At 39.0% G+C, this 21044-nt stretch overlaps 1 protein-coding gene across 2 annotated transcripts in view; it reads right to left on the bottom strand.

Moving 5' to 3' along the window:
* Positions 1 to 21044, bottom strand: part of CACNA1C (calcium voltage-gated channel subunit alpha1 C) — a 527762-nt gene that overhangs the window by 189334 nt on the left and 317384 nt on the right. The window lies entirely within an intron of this gene.

Here is a 21044-nt window from a genome sequence, read left to right as displayed (position 1 = left end):
ATTATGTTCATTGTAAATGATCTTTTAGTAAGATCACTTACTTCTCCACACTGGCATGTCTCATTAAGAGCCACATCCACTGTTTTAACACGGTGAGAGGTTTACCACATTGGGCATGCATATTCAGCAGCAGAGTAGCAAAGCACAAGGTGTCTTCACTGTGTCTGGTTGTGATTCCCAGATTGTGCCAGTCAACTTCTGTACAATATTATTTCTAGCACCCACTTTTTGCTTCATATTCAGCAGTGCTTCTTATAAGTCAGAGCATGGTCCAAAGCGACTTCCAGGTATTTTGGTGTGCTGCAATTCTCCAGTGGTATTCCTTCCCAGGTAATCCTCAGAGTTCGAGATGCTTGTCTGTTCTTAAGATGAAAAGCACACATCTGCATTTGAGATGGATTAGGAATCAGCTGATTTCCCCTGTAATAGGCAGTAAGAACACTTAAAGCTTTTGAGAGCTTCTGTTCAACCATCTCAAAGCTCCCTGCTTGAGCGCTATTGGTACGATCATCAGCATAGATGAAGCTCTCTGTCCCTTCTGGCAGTGGCTGATCATTTGTGCAAATGTTAAACATTGATGGAGCAAGCAAGCTCCCTAAGGCAGGCCATTCTTCTGTTTTCTCCATCTGCTTCTCTGGTCCTAGAACTCAATGAAAAAGCTCTTGTTTTGTAGCAGATTTCCTATGAAGCGGGTAAGGTGAAAGTCCTTTGTGATGATTTACAGAATCATATGCTGCTGACAGGTCTATGAAGGCAGCTGCTGTAATCTGCTGCCTTTCAAAACCATCTTCTATGTGCTGAGTCAGGTTAAGCACTTGTGATGTGCAGTGTTTGCCTTTACTGAAACCAGCTTGTTGTGGAATCATACATGGGTCTATTTTTTCCATAATACTATGCAAAATAAGTCTCTCCATAACTTTGTAAAGATGGCACAAAAAGGAGACTGGTCTATAGCTTTTTTGGATCATTATGGTGTTTGCTTGGTTTCAGAATGGCTCTGGCTCTGGTTTTTCCTCAAAATTTTAGGGATAGAAGGTGATGCAGTTGTTCTATCAGCTTCAGCAGACAGCACCTTGCTTTTGGGCCAAAGTTCTTAATTTGTTCCATCCGTAGATCATCCAGGCCAGCTGCTTTGCCATTTTACATTTATTATGAGCGGTTTCCAATTCAGTCGATGTAAAAGATTCATGAAGGTTGTTGTTCTCATTATTTGGTTGTCTTACTTTTGGTTTTCTTCCTAGTTTGGTGGCAAGTTGTGTTTTTCATTCTTCAGAAGTTGATGAATGGCAGCACTGATTTGGACTGAATAAAAAAGCGCTGACAAAGCTAATGGTTCAACTGTGTATCCATAAATATATGCTTATATCCCAAACAAGAGACTATCATCATGGATCACTGTTGGTCCAAAGAGTGATTGAGACACAGTGGCTGAAACCGTAGGCATAACATAAAACTTTACCACTTGCTGGGGCCCTTGTTTACAAAAGCCATAGTCATCAAACATGCTTTTATCTAACATGTACTCTTAGCAGTGGTTACAAGGGGCAGGTTAATCAGGGGTCTTTCTGCCCTGGATCCAGAATGTACCCTTGCTGGCCACAGAGCTTCATATTATTCTGCAGATTGTTTGTCAATCCTGCAGAGATCATAACAAGACCCCCTTCTTCTTACTGATTGGACGGATGCCCCATTCTGACATCAATAGATGCAGGTGTGTGTGTGTGTGGGGGGGGGGGGGGGGATTTCATGGCTAGTAAGGGCAGCAACATGGGGACAAGCCATCCCCTTCCCTGGTGCTGATCAGCACACGGAAAACTGATAATTGTAGTATCCATTTGGACAGTAGCTCAAGCTAAAGCTGACCCAATCCAGCTATTCTCTAAATTACAGCTGCATGTTTTCTGCAACAGCACCTATTTAAATAAAACACAGAACCTGAAATATAGCCCAAGCACTCAAATAAAATGCAAGTTCTAGCCTATCTAATTATCTGTGCTCTTTACCGTACTTTACAGAATGCTCAGGAGTATTAAACATTATCTCTTTAGTTATTCAACCCAATAACTGTTATCAGTAAATATCAAGAGTCACATGACAGATAATACAAACAAAATGAAGCGATCTGTAAATGGAAGAAATCATGATAGAATTGCCTGGGTGGGAGGAAATGTAAGCATGGAAGACTCTGGGTTTCTGGATTATAGGTTATCAACAGATCCTTGTCATGGATATCCTTGCAGTGTGAATATATTAAGCCAAGGCAGCACTTAGCATTAATAACATTGACCTTTAGCACTACAGAGCCAGAAATGCGTACTTAGGGGATCAACTTTATAAAGCAGATGTTGAGACAGATTTGTTGATATTGGGTTACTTCCAAAACACACTTTGTTGCTAAGGAGATATTTTCACTTCAGCATACAGCTGCATGAGACAGAATTGAAAAGAGGAAAGAGCTCCATGAAGGATTCAGCACTTTTTTAAAAATGGGAAATCAGTGTCACTGTACTAATATGAAAGACTTTTCTTTTTCACCAAGAATACTGTGGACCTCTGTGTGTGTGTGTGTGGGAATAAATCATAACACTAGGCCACCAAAGAAGTTGCCAATTAGGCAGCAAAATGATAAATACAACAACAAACAAGTAATTATGTCAAACGACATAGCCCACGTGGATACAGATAAAATATTTTGAATCTTGCTGTAGTAGGGAACCCAAGTTCCCTGAACCAATAAAGTGCAGAAGAGGAGACACTCTAATTATGATCTCTTGAGATAGCATCTTAGTGTCTGCCAAAACTATAACTCAACTCTCAGTGATACATCAAACAATAGTTTTGAGGCTGTAAGAACTAACTTTATGCATATAAAAAGCAACCCTGTCAGGTTTGCTTTGTAGTTTGGCCCATTTGGCTTTCTGGAGTGCTAGAGAGTGCTCCTTATCTCTCTCTCAGTGCCATGCTTGTTGCTCTTCCCTTCCTTTCTCAGTGCTATACTTGTTGTTCTAAAGGAAACATGGCTGCTCAGCTCCTGGGAATTTATCATTTTTCACCTACTGTTGCATGATGTTCTACAAGATCTACCTGGATTAAAGCATCTGGAATCTTATCTACATATCTCTTCAGTTGAGTTGACACTGTCTGACAATATATATCTGGTGTAAGTACTTGTTAAATAGAGAGCTACAGGACACTCCCACAACCTCACACTTGCAGCCAAGATATTGAGTCAGAATAGTGGGAAATGGCTTTACTCATTTAAACACCTCCCCCCCCCCCCAATGGACTATCTTTGTCTAGTGCCACCGTTTGGCCTCTGCCTGGATAATGAAATAGTACCAAATTACCTTTTTCGATAACTCCCAGAATATCCAAAATCCACAGCTACTTTTTCAAGCTGTGATGTAACTCTTTCAAAGCCTGTTATAACATGCAATTTGCACTTTAATGGCAGTCTCTGAGGATGTGACATGAGCATCTGCTTGTCCGGTTTTAATGGATTCGTAGATTATCTACGCCGGAAGCTAGACAGGGAGAGTGTGTCCCTGTTGGTTCTGCTGGACCTCTCAGCAGAACCAACAGGGTACCCTTCTGGGCTGTCTTGCAGAAATGGGACTTGGAGGTACTGCTCTGCAGTGGCTCCAGTCCTTCCTGCAGGGTCGGACCCAGAGGCTGTTCGACTCCACAACCATTGTCTTGTGGAGTCCCTCAGGGTTCAGTATTGTCCTCGATGTTATTTAACATCTACATGAAGCCGCTAGGGGAGATCATCCGGAGTTTCGGAGTAAGATGTTATCTGTATGCAGATGACGTCCAAATCTGTCACTCCTTCCCACCTGTTACGAAGGAGGCTGTCCAGACTTTGAATTGGTGCTTGGCTGCTGTGTTGGACAGCATGAGGGTTAACAAATTGAAACTGAATCCTGACAAGACAGAGGTCCTCCTGGTCAGTCGAAAGGCCGAACAGGGCATAGGGTTACAGCCTGTGTTGGATGGGGTTACACTCCCCCTGAAGATGCAGGTTCGCAGCTTGGGAGTGATCCTGGACTCATCGCTGAGCCTGGAACCCCAGGTTTCGGTGGTGGCCAGGGGAGCTTTTGCACAGTTAAGACTTGTGCGCCAGCTGCGCCCGTACCTTGGGAAGTCTGATCTGGCCACGGTGGTCCATGCTCTGGTCACATCCCGAAAAGATTACTGCAACGCACTCTACGTGGGGCTACCTTTGAAGAAGGTTCGGAAACTGCAGTTAGTCCAACGGGCAGCAGCCAGATTACTAACAGGAGCTACATACAGGGAGCATACCACCCCCTTGTTGTGTCAGCTCCACTGGCTGCCTGTCCACTTCTGAGCTCAATTCAAAGTGCTGGTTTTGACTTATAAAGTTCTATATGGCTCTGGCCCAGTTTACTTGTCTGAACATATCTGCCTCTACGTCCCACCTCGTAATTTAAGATCATCCGGGGAGGCCCTGCTCTTGCTCCAACACTGCAAACGCAGCTGGCGGGGACAAGAATCAGGGCCACCTTTGGAATGCACTTCCAAATGAAATACAATCGACCCCATCCCTCCTGGTGTTCAGGAAGAAACTAAAATCTTGGTTTTGGGACCAGGCTTTCAGACAATAAACATAAAGCAGTACTTTGACTGGAAATGGATTGGCAAGATGATATGTATGAGGATACGGTTTTATGGTTCTATCAGTGAGTTTGTGGACTGAGTATTGTTTTAATTACTGTTATGATAATTTGGTTATAATTAATTGCTATTATTTTAACTCTGTATGTATTTATGGTTTTATACTGTGTTATTGATTGTGGCATTGAATTGCTGCCTTTGTTAGCTGCTCTGAGTCCCCCCCCCCCCTGGGGGGGGGTTGAGAAAGGTGGTGTAAAAATGCTGTAAATAAATAAATGTTCATGGGTTCGGGGAGCCTTCTCTTGATCTTTTTGTTATGCAAGAATCCAGTTACGGATACACTGTTCTGAGATAAGCCATAATAACAGTATTGCTAAGACCTAATATCCTGCCTAATATCAAATAATTTCTGGATGGCTTGCAATTAAAAGATCTGTGAGTTTAAAAGATTTCTACACTTAATATTCACACGAAAGTAATTTTGCTTCCCCTTTTGCTTCACTCCTTGCCCATTTATATTTTCCATTTTCTTCTTCTCCCTCTTTGCTTCATAGAGACTAACAATGCAACCTTATACATGTCTCCTCAAAAATTCAATATTATTTATTTTCATGTAAGTGAGCATGTGACTACAATCTTGATCATAATTGATTGATTGATTTGTTTTGTACGCTACTGGATGTACCATGGTAATTTGTCCTTACTATTCCCATGTCAGACATAATACTGACTGATGCAACTATCATTACAATTTATATCATTTATATTTTATACAAAAAATGATGGCAGCTCTGCTGGGGTTACAATCCTACAGCAAAATGATGCTAGCACACATCTGAATACTTCAGCCAAAGAAATGTTTCTGCAGCTTCAAACTACAAGTGAAAAACAGATTCTCCATCTCTTTTGTGGCTATGGTATATGCATGTGTATGTTTTCCCTACACCTTGTCCTGGATACTGCTTCATGACGCCCCTCCCAAGCTTCATTTTGATAAGAACTACAGTACCTGTGCAGTGTTTCCAGAAATAAATGTTGCAAAGCCTTTTCATCTAATATGCAATAACCACAACCCATGTTACTTTGGGGGAAAACATCAAAATGTGTGGGATTTTTAAAATTTCCATTAAGGAATTTATTTGACTTGTCTGCCTTTATCCCAACACTCAAGAAATTTTATAATTTCTAAGCTATTGAATGCTAATCAAGGTGATCAGCTGAAACATTCACATCTAGCCCCAGCAAACAGAAGTCCTTTTCTCACCCTGGTCATTCCACAGATATATAAACCCATTTTTCCTACTTCCAACAGACCTCACTACCTCTGAGGATGCTGGTCATAGATGCAGGCAAAACGTCAGGAGAAACATTGCCTCCAGAACATGGTCATATAGCCCAGAAAAAAACCTACAACAACCCACAAATTTTATAATATTAAAATTGCATCTACAAAATCCCATGTACATATTTGGCTACAGCTTAAAGGTCTTTTCACCTTACTGATTCCTTGCAATGTCCACAAAAATACATCCATTTCAGAAACATCACACAGAAGAACTACATATTGCAGAACAAACATATCTTACTGTGTCTCCTAATACTGAGGAGGGATCCTGGTACAGAGAAAAGGAGTGGAGAACGCTCAGCTTAATACTTTAGTAAAAGCTGACATAAGGGTAGTTAAAATAATAACATTCTCAGTATGACTGGCTCCTTAAAAGTTCTCATAGAGGGACAAGATACGTCCTTAATACAGAGTACATGAATTCAGAGGCAGAGATTTCAAGAGAAAAAAGGAGATCCAATATGTTGATCTTCATGAAAAGTCAGTTTCTAAAATTCCATTGAACACAGATCAATTTCTGTCTTCCTTAGAAACAAAACTTAACTGTATTAATTCTGTCCTAGCGACTAAATATTATACAGAATAGTACAAATTGAATCCATTTCCTTCCTAAGAAGAACTATCATCTTCTGGACTTGCCTGTTACAAAAGTGGTGCACAGGAATGTAATGTATTAATAACTAGCTGTTAAGCATTTGTTCTACTACACACTGCTACCTTTTGGCAAGGAGTGTCTACAGAGTATAAGCATAATTAAAATGTCATGAAATGCTCAGTAAAAAAACCAACTCTATAGAGTATAAGCATAATTAAAATATGAAATGCTAGGTAAAAATCCTGATTTATCTTACTTTTAAATATGAAGTTAAAAATATGACCTAAGAGGCAATTCCATACAGAATTAAATGCACTTTTGCTAAAATGTATATTTCATAGAACACATGTCTTAACAGGTTTAACAAAAAATATAGCAAGTTGTAATGCAACTGAAAGCAGGCTTTCTTGCATTGTCTTCTACTGGTTGAAAAATCTGCTCCAAGCACATTTATAGCTCCTTTGCACATATGCGTCACTGCTGGATAGGATGTTGCAATTTAGCCCATACATTTCAAGGGATTTCACTTTTTTTGCATTATGTACTTTTAATCTTCAGATAATTTCTGCCAGCAATGGTTTCTGCACAGTTTAAACAAAGGTCTTGCCTGAAATGAAAATGAAATGTAATTTATGTTTATTTGCAATTTCCTCCTCCTGGAATCTGTGTTATTTTAGACCTTCCCACAAAGTTTCATTTGTTCTATATTTGGGACATGGGTCCTTTTTTCCCTTCCAGTGACCTCTTCAGTCCATGAGTAAAATAAGTCCTTTTATTTAACATTCTGCTCACATTGTTTCTCGCAGACAAGAAAAAACAGAGCTAGAGAATGAAAAACAAGTTCTCATGGATTCATCATTATATCCTAAACACCAGTCTATATTTCACTAGCTAGATTATCTGGATCCTTTGCAGTCTAGTTTTAGGCCTGGTCATGGAACAGAGACAGCTTTGGTCGCCTTGGTGGGTGACATCAGCAGGGAGCTGGACAGGGTGAGCTTGTTAGGGCTTCTGGGAGTTGGAGGCCCAAACAGCTGGAGGGCTGCAGTTTGAGGATGCCTGATCTGCATGAAACTGCGAGGCCCGGTGTGGGGCATGGGGAACACATCACTGCAAGCCCTGCCTTCTCCCTCACTTCATTCCACAGGGTGAAGCGTCTACAGCCTGTCTTCCCCCGTTGTTTTCAATGCAACACAGGAAGCCTCTTGTGTTGCTGCCACTGCCGTCTACACAGATTTTTTTCATCTCTCTTCAGGCATGGAGCCCAGCTGGAAGTAGATAAATGTGTGATTTAAACCAATGGGCTCTGTGCCTGAAGAGGGGTGAAATCGGTGTAGGATGGGCAATTTTGTCCATCGGATGAGATTGTATATCTGAACAAGGTGTCTAGCCATGCAATTATGTTGAGGAAGTAACCAAATTAACCTCCTCATTGTTGATCTCCTGACTGGAGACCTCATTCTGAGCAAGCATTTTCCCCAAAGAGACTCTGCTGGGAAGTTTTAGATCAGAAAAGCAGCAGCAATAATGGGCCCTCCCTCCTTTCCTTCTTATTGCTCCCCAGCACAAAGATGAAGGAGAAAGGAAAGCAATGGCACATCACTTTGGAGGACCCCCTCCCCTACAGTGCAAAAATAAAATGTCAGAAAGCATATACTAAAGAAAGTAGAGTTGGTCATGTAAAAAAACCAGGAATCTTCAGAGAATTTTGAACCCTGTGAGATTGACTTTGGTAAGCAGCAAAGATCTGAACGACCCGTATAACATTAAATTTGGGGAAGATCTGAAGATTTAGGGAAATGATAATGAGTTGCATCTTTTTGGATCTTATTGCATTCCACCCCTCTCCCACAATTATGTAAATATGCTTTATACCGGAGCATTTATTACTCTGTACTGCATCCCAACAAGTGATTTTATATTCATGAAAGCATTTGTGAAAGTAATAATCAGTTAGTCTTAAAAGCTGCTGCCATATTTCTTTCCTTTCCCTTCCTTCTTTCCTTTTTATAAAGAAAAAGGGATGGCATCGAGAGAAGGGATTAAATAATAACCATCATCATCACCACCACCACCATCTTTATTCATATTCCTTCTTATCTCCCTGAAGGGACTCAGGGTGGATTCCAATAATAAAAGGCAAACATTCAATGCCTGAACATAACAAGCAATACACACATAATAATAAGGATTAAGGAAAATTGACAACCCAACATATAAAAGCAAATTGTAACTTAACAACTAAAATTAAATTGAAAAACACAACCTATTATAACCTAAATTCAGCAGATGCTGGCTGCTCATCTGTTCCCCAGAGGCCATTTCAGTGACAGTTGGAATAGAGGGAGTGCACCTCACCAGCCACTCTCCTATTATTCATAGATGGCTCAAATCAGTTCATAAAAATATAAAACCAATTAAATATTAAATTATATATCCAGTAAAAATTATTGTAACAATTCAAAGAGTACAGTATACAGATTCAGAGGCTATTCATAAAACAACCTTTAAACAAAATACGCTTGGCAGACACGAGGACTCGAAATTAGGAATATCTGCTTCCACTAACAGAATGAATCTGATGCAATAGCGTAAAGGGCTTATGCTCTGGTGTAAAACCCAATGTTTTCCTTTATGTTAGATAAAAAGAGACAAGTCTGTGTTTCATCCCTGTTCTGTAGCATACTCCAAAACCTTCAGAGACCCTGTCCCAGAGTAGGTTTCCATGCAGATATTAAATAATGCATACATCTAAATTCAACATGGGTATTAAGTAACACATAGATCTAATTCTATATATACATAGGCTTGTGTATAAGTCCAGAAATTTTAGACAAAAAACTGTCCCCAAAAATTAGATTGGTTTATTCTAAAGGAAAGATTGAGGTGGGAAAGAGGGCTGGGAAAGTGGGAAAGACAGGGGTGAGAAAGAGGGGCTGGGAAAGTGGGAAACTGGAGTGGAACAAGGAGCAATACTGAAATGAGAAAGAGAGGCTGGAACCTGGGAAAGAGTGGGATGGAAAGGGAGCTGGAAAAGTCAGAGAGAGGGGCTGGGGATAGTAAAGACTGGGATGGGAAGGGGGCTGAAAAAGTGGGGGAAAACTGAGATGGGAAAGGAGGAAGTGAGAAGGACTGGAGAGAGGAAGGCACACACCCTCTCCTCTCCTTGGCACAGCAACCCAGCTCGGTCACTCTGCGGAGAGAGGAGGAGAGAAAGGTGATAGAAAAAGAAAGAAAGGGTGCTGGAGTGAGGGGGAAGCAGAGAAAGGCACACAGGTGGTGACAGAGAAGCAGAGAAAGGAGAGCTGGGTCGCTGTGTGGAGAGGTGAGGATCCTGGCAAGAAGGTGTGGGGCTGAAAGAGTATAAGATGTGGGGAGCTTTTTCACCCTTAAAAAAGGGCTGATAACTTGGCTTATACTCAAGTATATATGGTATATTCTCTGGATATCTACTTTTGAACAGATTTCTGGCAAAGGAATATGAACTAGGGTTATTTTAGTTTTCTAGATGAAGCTGACCAAACGTCAAGTGGAACATGACATCTCATTTGCTACATATTTTGTCTCTAGGCCTTTAATAACTCTGTGACAAGATGTATGACGTCTCCTGTCAGTATTTTGTTGAGTGATGAGAAAGAATGCACCTGCTAGAAATTTTCATGCTATGCAGCAATTAAAGGAAGAGAAACATCACTGTGCATGTACACCTGCATGGAGACAAATGTATGCACAAATATACTCACAAAAAGGAAGTGATATATGATTCTAATCAACATTATAGTTATGCACATAAAAACCTAATTACTCAACCAAACTACTGCATTTTACAAGACCACATTAAAGGAACTTAGTTTGTTAGATTTATTGAACTCAAACCAGGAAATGTTCAATAATAATAACATACCACATTGCCTTCCCAAAATATAAGGTGAAGGCCTATGATGTATTGAATAGACCTGAAACTTTAAATTTGTATGAATTATTGAAGGATCCTCTGAAGATGCCAGCCACAGATGCATGTGGAACATCAGGAGAAAATGCTGCTAGAACACGGCCATACAGCCTGGAAACCACACATCAATCCATTAAGTTTATGCATTAATTTGATAATGTAAGGTATACAAATTAATTAATTGGCATAAACTCTAACAACTAAAATCATTGATTGAATTGTCATTAACTCATGGGTATTGCCACTGAAGGAAGGGGTATACAAAAAGCAAGTTTTGGTACTGGCTCCTTCAAAAGAGAGTTTTTGGTATTTTTAAAGTTTCATTTTTGCAATCTAGAACATTCCCCTACATACGGTCATAATACGTAGAACTGCTACCTGGAAATTGAGAGAGTCCAGCCTGACTGAAACTGCCAGGTAAATGACAGCTGTTCAAAAACATGGGATCTTATTTTACAGTTAACTAAACTTCTAATAAAGAAGCTCCTTTTAACAAAATCTTTTTATGGGAGCCCAGCCCAGCTCCGCATTTTCTTGTTTCCACTCTAGTTGGGAAGTTTCCTTGCACCACTGCCATTGTAAATCCCACCCCCCACCCCAAAGTGGAGGTTGATAAAAGCCCTCCCCCCCCCCAAAAAAAAGCCTTCCAAAATCAATTTTAAAGAAAAAGGTTTACTGAAACTTGTTAAATTACTTTTTTGGCATAGGAACGTATTCCTATTCTTTCCATGGGATTTCTGCCTCTGGCACTAAATTATTTGTTAAAGAAGGAAGGCTCAGAAATACATCTACTTTGTCAACTGAGGTATATGTTCAATTGATTTTGTCACTGATCAACATCTTTATTTTCTTTCCAGTTCCATCAGCATATATACTCCACTCACTCTTCAAATGCTTTGTTTCTTAAGGGTCAATAATAGTGATTTATTTCTCTTACAGGGCACTGTTCCACCACAAGCACAGCTACAAAGATTGGTGGAGAAAATTAAACCTGACTTTTGACAATCTTTGATCATATGCAAAATATTTATGCAAACCTCATAGTATTTTCTGTTCTCTCAATCATAATTAAGAAATGCTGTCTGCAAACATCAGTGATATCATCATCATCATCATCATCATCATCCTCCCCGTGGGGACTCAGAACGCTTTGATTCCATCTTCTGGACAGAGCCCCATGCCGGCTATCACACAATGTTGTGTGACTTCTGGCAGAGACCCTGCACCCAACTGAGGTGAAATACTTGCTGGAGGCTTTCCCCACAACACGGGAGCCGGCATGTGTCCTCTCCAGGAGAGCAACACTTCGCCCGTGTGATGAGGAAAGCGTTGCTGAGAGGCAGCTGCACATAGGGCAACAGATTTGCCCCGCTGCCCCTCTCCTTTCGTCACTATGAAGACGCTGAAGTCCCTAAGAAAGGAAGCATAAACTGGGTAGCAGCAAAAGATACTGGGAACACATCTCAAGATGCTCAAAGAAATCTAGTTTTACTGGTAAAAAAAATCCCAATGCATAGAAAATATAACAGACATACACTGAATAATCACAACAGTTTTTTAGGGGAATGTTAACTCTTATTTTTACTACCTTCTGCTGTACATGGGTTTCCATGCATATCCACCCTTTATCTTAAAATCAGTGTGAAATCCCCCATGACATTCTCTTACTATTTATTCTGTTTTCATTTTCATACAAACACTATTTTATCACACTGCTGTCTACCAGTCAAACACTCAATAGTTAATACATTTCAAACCCTGCATCCTTGCAATAGAGTAGGAAAATCAGATGAATGCAGTATCTTTTCTTAATTCCATCTGTGTAGCAAGTAAAGTTGTTATAGTTGTTACGCTGTAGGACATCTGAGGACACTGAAGTCAAAGCACACCGTTTCTTTCCCTCTTTTTGTTTCAGTAAATGTGTTTCAAGTTACAAATCAACCACATTCTGAAAGACCAATAGTCCTCTCACCATGATTTCAATGGATAATATGCAGCAATTGTGAAAGGATGCTATTGCTTTCATAAACTGTTTGTGAGTTTGCATCTGATTGGTAACTATGGGGAACAGGATGCTGGAGTAGAATAAAAAGGAAACATTCTTAAACTCTCTTGTAACATTCATATGTGTTGAATATAGAGTGGGGTAAACAATGGCGACAAATGCCATTCAACTCAATATACTTATAATTCTCATGAGAACAAAACAGTAATTAGTATTAGTAGGGAGAGCCAGTGTGGTGTAGTGATTTGAATGTTGAAATATAGCTCTGGAGAGTAGGGTTTACATTCCTTCTCAGTCATAGAAATCTCAGCCTAAAAGGAAAGAAATGATAAATTCTGATCAAATTTTGCCAAGAATGTGCCATGATAGATTCCCTTTAGGGTCACCGTAAATAAAAAAAACAAGGTATAAAACAAAAAACAGCAGCAGCAGTAGTAATTGTTGTTGAAAATTCTCATACATTGTCCTTTTCCCCCCTCTTTTTTCTTTGGAAAGGTACTATCTATCTTTAATGCATAGTATCTTACACATTGCTCTGTTGATCCTGTTTGCTACAGCTTTGGTCTCTTATGCTCTCCCCTTGTCATTCCTGCCTCCTTGTTCAGCGATGAGATGCTGACGCACGATAAACAATTTAAACTGTCATTCAATTGGCCTTCAACAACAAGAGCATAAAAGAGAGCAATCAGACAAATTTCTTTAATTCTAATTAGTTTTTCCTTCTGCAATCATTCCTTTAATAAAAAGTTCAATTACAAGTAATGGATGCCATTAGCTATGTTGTATTAGAAACTCAGTTTAACCGGAGCTGTCTTATGGAAAACAGAAACCAAAAGAATAGCCTAGTATTTTACATTAATGATCAGACAGAGTAAATTCATTCCAGATGTAGATGAGTATACAGCTGTCATCTGGGGGAAAAATGTCCTTTGCTCTCACGTTGATTTTAGTATTATCTTCTGGATCTCTCAAATGATACAAAATCAGAAGCTCACTTGTAAAACCTTTCAAATACATTCATGTTCAGGATAAACTACTATAGTATATTGTAAGGACCCCTCACCCTTAGCTAAGAAAACTGAACAACAAGGGAAGACATCTATTCACATCTAATATTCACAGGCAATCAAATCACTCCTAAAATCAACAGCAAAGCACAGAATGCTGGAACAAATCCAAGCACAAGAACTGTGTTATTTTTATACTAAAGTAAAAATCACTACAAGCTGATGAAAACAATTGTGCATTTTCATTAATTCTTGTATGATGATGATTAATAAATTAATGTACTGTCTCTGACTATTCTCTAAATTCAAAAGCAATCATATGTGATGAAAAACCCCTACTTTCCATTTCTTCCTATCTCCAACTCCCCCGTACCAAACCATATGCACTGTATATAATGAGATTTGAGTATCCATAAATTTTGGTATCCATAGGGGATCCTCGAACCAAATTGTAGCTGATACTGAATGCCCACTATATTATTTAGAGTAGTTCTAACTATTTAAATGCCAGTGATCATCTCCAGTTACAGGCTGCTAAGTGTGAGTAGGTTTAACCTTTGCCTGCATTTGACTAGTGCAATTTTGATGTAGATCTAAATACACATTCTATTTGTATAGAAGGAGAAGGCATTGGGGGGGGGGGGGGGCGCTTGCTGTATAACTATTACACTACAAATTCTGCATTTATGAAATTCGGCCTAGATATAGAAAAGTTGCTGCATGTTTTACCGCAAACCATCCTAAGCTTACTTGAGAGTCAGGCCCTATGTACCATCTAGTCTATTCATATATCCTTCTGTACACTTAAGCCATCAAACAAAGCTTTTTACAAGATTTTCACACAACTGTACAATTGAAAAAATAGGTTGGTTTAAACCCAGTAGCATTAAAACTCATAGATTGCTAGATTGCCAGAAGGAGAAGAAAACTGGTTCCCTGCTGTTTATTCTATCAACGCACCAAGAATTTCATGATTGTACATAAATATAGGACTGGACAACTTGATCAGAGTTGGAATAGCTCTAGCCAATATATCATGAGGTTTATTAGCTGCTCTTTCTTCAATGGGTACCATAACATGGAATCTGTGTGTAATAAATCTCCGGCAACTACACCCCTCACTGTGCAGCACAGGTTTTCTAGTGCTCTAGCTGAATTTTATAAGTCAGTTTCACAATGTGTGTGCCACATAGTTTTTTAAACCTTAACTACTAATTAACTACACCTGTATTAGTGCTAACGCAACAGTTCTCTTGTGTGGCTGTTATGACAGTCCTCCAGCAGTTCCTTATATGAGTCCAAGGGAAGAGAGGGGTAATTGGTGACTCTAGATTACTGGGTCCACACACAAGAAATGTCCCATGATCTTTTTTTAAAATCTCCAGTATATATACATTTGCAAGATACTGGTAAATAGCGTCTGAGTGCATTTCTCTTCCACTTATTCCAAAACATTAAAGGTTGCAAATCTCACAATGATATAGTATAATACCAAACATTTTGACAACTAGAACATAATTTGAAATATATTGCTTCACTCCAGTTATCAAGGCTTACAAGCCGCATGCTGTGTTCTCAGGCAACAAAACCAAGAGGGCATGTATACACCTTGTACTTCATTTTGTCCAAAGATGTTATCACTTTTGTAAAGCAAAGATGTTATCACCTTTGTATAGCATATTTGTATTAGCCATAAAAAGAGCAGTATTTCAAGTATGAAAACACACAGGGCTCTTTAAAAAATCCACACAGGACACACACAGTACTTTTTGGAGAAGCTGGGTTTGTGGGAGACAGACCAAAAAGCTAAGCTTGTATGAAACTGACATAAATTGTCATCTGTCAAATCGTTATGTTTTTGCTTTATCAATGTATGTATTTTGTTTCGGCATTGAATTGTGCCAACCCTGAGTCGCCTTTGGGCTGAAATGGGCGGGACAGAAATAATGTAAATAAATAAATAAACAAATAAATAAAAAGGAAATATTGGCTTTGAGCGAAGGTGAGAGCCTGTTGGAACATGCCTTTTGTTTCTTGACTGTAAATATCTGTCCTATCCAATCAATAATTGATCAATGGAAATCTCTGTAGGGTTCCATATCATCCACCATAACCCCCCCCATCTTTCCCTCCCTAATGAAACCTGTACGGTTTCTGTGTACTGTGAGGTCAAATGGTTTTGCCCAGTGCTTGCACATCAACATGCATAAAATGCTGGTGTTTTAAAATCTCATTAAGAATATTAAGATATGTGCAACTCTATCTCAATGGATGTCTATAGTTTGAACCAGAAAACTCCCAAGTTATTTTTAAGCCCTGTAATCACTAGATTCTAAGCTGTGTTTATATCAGAACGGTCCGGTTTACTAGGTTGGAGAAGGAGACTTGGCAACAACTGGCACAACCATCGGAATCAACCAAAACCTTAGAAAAAAAATTGAATATTGGAAAAAGAAAAGGAGAACACTGTCATGGCTTAACTGAGGAGAAACACATGCTGTTGTGACACCATAACTAGCTAGATGACAGAAGGCAGTTTAAAAATAGTTGTTCTTCCTCCGCATTCCCTATGTGTGTGTCTCTCCTCTCTCACCCATTCTTTCCCCTCCCGAGAAACAGAATGTTGGTCTCAAAAATGTCAAAGCTAAGGGACATTTGAAAGCTTTCATCTGTATTCTCTTATGTATTGAAATTAAGGCTGCCCATGGTAGCAATGCATTTGAACATGGAATGAACATTCCGGGAATATAAATAATAATCATGCTACAAAATAAACTGAATGCCAGCCATGATGTCATCTTTCTCCCCTGTTTTCCTAAACCTTTAGTGCAACTGGAAAATACATTATTGGTAAATGGAAGCATGATTCTATCTTTCTAATAGGAAAGCTGAAATCCTTGTCCCTTGATGCTCCTCTGCTTTATAATAACAGTAACAGGCTTAGTCGTTTGTGCTTGTGTGTTATGTCTTTTTAGTTCCATATGTTCTCCAACATTTCACAGGAAAAAACAATGATACTTGTACATTTTTAGCATTCCTAATTCTTATGCACTGATCTTCCTATGGCTCATTGCTAAAGGATCTGTTCAATCACCTGCATATTTCTTTAATATACCATATTCTGCAATCATATAAAAGTTGAGGAGTATTCATTCATTCTTTGGATTCAAGATACACTAGCTAAACTATCACCATCCTAGACACATTATCACAGTGTTAAGATTGAGACTAACTGTTCTACCAACCAGACTATGAAGTAATAATAGACTCTGTTCCTTGTAACGTTTTTAGCTTATTGAGGCAATTCCTCGTTGTCCGAGTATGATGGCCTTCCAAGTGTAATGTCCTGGCAGTGAGTATGTAGGTGACTGTGGAGCCCTATTCTTGACCCACATGTTCCTCCACAGTGAGGACATCAGTTTCCAGGTAGACGGTGGTTCCGATCAGGGTTGGCTTGACGCACCTTTCTCTTGGCATGTTTCTCCCTTTCACCCTCCATTCGTGCCTCTTTGCTGACCTCCAGTTAGAGCACTCAAGGGCCTGGGCTTCCCAGTTCTTGGTATCTGTGCCACAGTTTTTAAGGTTAGCTTTAAGTCCATCTTTAAATCTCGTTTCCTGTCCACCAATATTCAATTTTCCATTCTTGAGTTGGGAGTATAGTATCTGTTTTGATGATGATCGGGCATTCTGACAAACAGCCACTCAGAGCTTTCCAAATAAGAGATTTCTTAAGATAAGCTCAGCCAATGCTGTAGAGCCATGAATCTCCTGCCTCTGGAGACAGACCTTCCACAACCCCCCACCCTCTCCAAAAAACAAAACAAAAAAAATTGCAACCAACTGACTTTTAAAGTAAGGATATCCAATAATTCCTTTTTTAAAAATTAGCACTGTTCAAATTGGATAATTTATCCCCAAACTCCATCATATTTGGGCATATTGAGTATTAAGGCCAGGTTTGGTCCAGATCCATCATCATTTGAGTACACAGTGCTCTATGGATGTAGGTGAACTTACACATTCAAAACTCAAGGTCAGAACCCACCAAACCCTTCCAGTATTTTCTGTTGATCATGGGAGTTCTGTGTGTCAAGTTTGGTTCAATTCAATCATTGGTGGAGTTCAGAATGCTCTTTGACTGTAGATTAACTATAAATCCCATCAACTACAACTCCCAAATAACTAAATCAACCCCCCCCCCAACCAACCCCACCAGTATTTAAATTTGGGCTTATTGGGTATTTCTGCCAAATTTGGTCCAGTGAATTAAAATACATCCTGCATTTCACATATTTACATTACAATTCATGACAGTAGCAAAATTACAGTTATAAAGTAGGAACAAAAATAATTTTATAATTGAGTGTCACCAAAACACGAGGAACTGTATTTTTAGGGCTCACGGAATTAGGGGGGTTGAGAAACACTGCTCTAAGGCTTATTTTGTGAAAGAACTAGTAAAGAAGATGCAGAAATCTGTAAATACAGTTTTGTTGTTGTGAGAATAGTAACAAAATCTTGGAAATGGGAAAAAGAGATGTTTCTAAAGGACTGGAGAGAAACATTATTAGAGTAACTCCAAATGGCCAAGCTCTCCAATGGCAATTAGGGAGGAAGTAATGAAGACTTTGCTAGGAAATGGAGGCTTGCATTTGGATATTTAGAAAGGAAGACAAAATATATTTTAAAGTAGCCTCAAGGAGAATTTATTAATGCAAAGAAGGGTAGCCCCCCCCCCCCCCCGAGATATTAGTTTCACACTGAGTGGTGGTTCACGGGGGGAGGGAGGGGTGGGGAGTTTGGGAGAATAGCATCTCTGTATTATGTGTATTTGATTCTCTTTTGTTGTTCTCTTTTACATTTTGTATGTCATTAACACAAGTAATATTTTTTAAAAAAATGTATACAACACCTTTAAATGGATATAGAGGCCTAAGCACTTCACTATTGCTCTAGCCATTAGAGAACCAAAATATTGGGTAGTTTGAAAAACCACATTCTCCAAACAATCTCCTGATATCTACACAAAAGAAGTGGGGCTTGGTGTAACAAACATTACTGAGTTAATTGCTGTTCTTTTCCTTATAATTTCCTACAAGTTGTTTCTTTCAGAATAGTTCATTACGCAAGAAAGCGATGTCTGTGCATATAATATTTCACTGCTTTTGCTTCCCTCCCTTCTCTTGATCTCTCTTTATTCTGAACAACCATTTGTGGGGTAGCTTAATTAGCTAACTATGAATGTGTTCAGGTTTTTAAAGGTATTAAACTACTGGTAATTAAGTAAGTAGTATTTTACTTCAGTTTAGAAAAATATGAATATAATATTGTCTAAGTAGCATATTGGAAATATTGGAAATAATAATTTGTCTTTTGGAGCACACAAAATAGAAACTAATATTTTACTTTAAAAAAAACCCCTCTTTGAACCAACATTCTAACCCCAACACCTTTTGCCAAGTTCACTCTCCTTACATGGGGAACAAGGAGTATGAAGAGGAGAGCTTTTCATAAACATTCATGGTCCCCATAAAAAAATCACTAAGATAATTCACAGACCTTCAAGGAAAATAACTATTTTCAATATTGTAGCTATTTTGGATGTATATTTGGGTGCTTAATTATAGAAAACACAACAGAAAAATCATGCTATACACAATTATTTCAGAATATCATTACTACTTCTATTTGCTCGAGTATAGTACGCCATTGAATGTAATGCACACCTGATACGAAAAAGTAGGGATTTGGGAGGGAAAGGGTATTCCTTCTCCTTCTTCTCAGAGACCAAGGAGAGGAGCTTTGGGGCGGGAAAGGACACCACTTTTTCCTTCATTCCTGAGATGAAAAAACAGGGACTTGGGAGGGAAAGGGCATTCTTTCTCCCTATTCTCAGAGATGAAGGAGGATGGATTTGGGGAAGGAAAGGGTGCCCCTTTTTCCTTGGTTCTTGAGACGAAGGAGGAGGGATTTAGTAGGAAAAGGGCATTCCTTCTCCATTGTCTGAAAGATGAAGGACAGGGGATTAGGGGAGGGAAATGGCTGAGAGATGAAGGAGAAATGGCTTGGGGAGGGAAGCTGCTGCTCCACCATCAGACTAAAGCTGATGAGCTCATTAGTCTCAGCCTAATGGGGAACAAAGGTTCCTTTTGGCACACAATTGTAATGCGCCATCGAATGTAATGCACACCTCCATTTTGGCTAAACAATTACGCCCAAAAAGATATGCATTACAATCAAGTAAATACAGTGATTTTAGTAGTGATTTCAGTCACAGCTTACAACACAGAAATGTGAATGCAAATTGTGAAAATACTATGTGATGGTGCAAACCTGAGGCTATTTTGAGATTTAGAATGCCAAATTCCTACATCAACTAGTTTTTTTAAAGGTTTTATGACTCTCAATTCTGCAAGCTGTGAAAGATCTGTAAACCAAGCCTTATGAAGAACAACCGAGGAAGTTGAGTGTGTAGTCTTTCTTCACCTAATATTAATTTCTCTAAGATACAGATTTCCAAAAAAACATTTACAGCACTGAAAAGAGGGGAATGGCTTCTTGGCAAATGTTTATATATTTAAATTTGTACAAACTTCATGCTACCCATGATTATCTTGGTAAACTTAAAAAAAAACAGGTTAAGTGAATTTTATTGAAAGAAATCGGGAAAGCTTGATTTTCTCTAGCTTCAAAAATTAGAAAATTATACAGAACTTGTCACCATGGCATTCATTTCTGAAAGCTTTAATTTTCAGAAATCAAAGTCTTAAATGAAACAATTGTGTTCAGGTCAAAAGAAAAAACTTGCTAAGAAAGAAAATAATTGACATTAATGAAAAGGATCCGAACATGGAAATGGCAATAAACAATTTGACACAAAGATGAATCAAAAGAAGTGAACGAATTTAAAGCAGAAAAAATGCCATTTATGCAATGCAATATAATCATTTTTACAATAGGCATAGGAAAGTGCAGCCCATGGACCAAAGGCAGCTTGCCAAACCCAGACCCCTTTAAGTCTCTGCAAAACCTGAGATATCCTTCCTACCTGAAATAGGTATCATTTGCCGCATACCAAGATGCTCCCCCACACTCCTACTTATTTCTTACACTCTTTCTCTATAGTTTCTGCTTAATGTCCTTTCAGCAAGTTCCCAGAAGCAATCTTGGTGATCCTTCCAAATCCTCCTACCCCTCCTTCCATCCCCTCTAACTTGAAGCTCTCCTTTTAATCCTCATTATTTAATTCTTGTTTTTAAAATTCTTTGCTTAACCAAATCTGCTTTAACAGCAGTCTTGTCTGAACATGGCCCCCAGCCCCATTGTCCACCTTTTAATTTAAAGGCAGGTGAGACCGTGATTGATGCTTAATAAAGAAAATAAAAGATGGCAACAAAATGAAGACAGGAAATGGCATAATCTTACTAGTAGTCACATACGGCTCCCAACTGAGACAAATAATCAATGAACTAGAACCTATTCTGACAATAATGCTGCTCTTGGTA

The sequence above is a fragment of the Anolis sagrei genome, chromosome 5 (genome assembly GCF_037176765.1).
Source record: "Anolis sagrei isolate rAnoSag1 chromosome 5, rAnoSag1.mat, whole genome shotgun sequence".
Taxonomy (NCBI): Eukaryota; Metazoa; Chordata; class Lepidosauria; order Squamata; family Dactyloidae; genus Anolis; species Anolis sagrei.
This window is presented reverse-complemented; position numbering and strand designations above follow the sequence as displayed.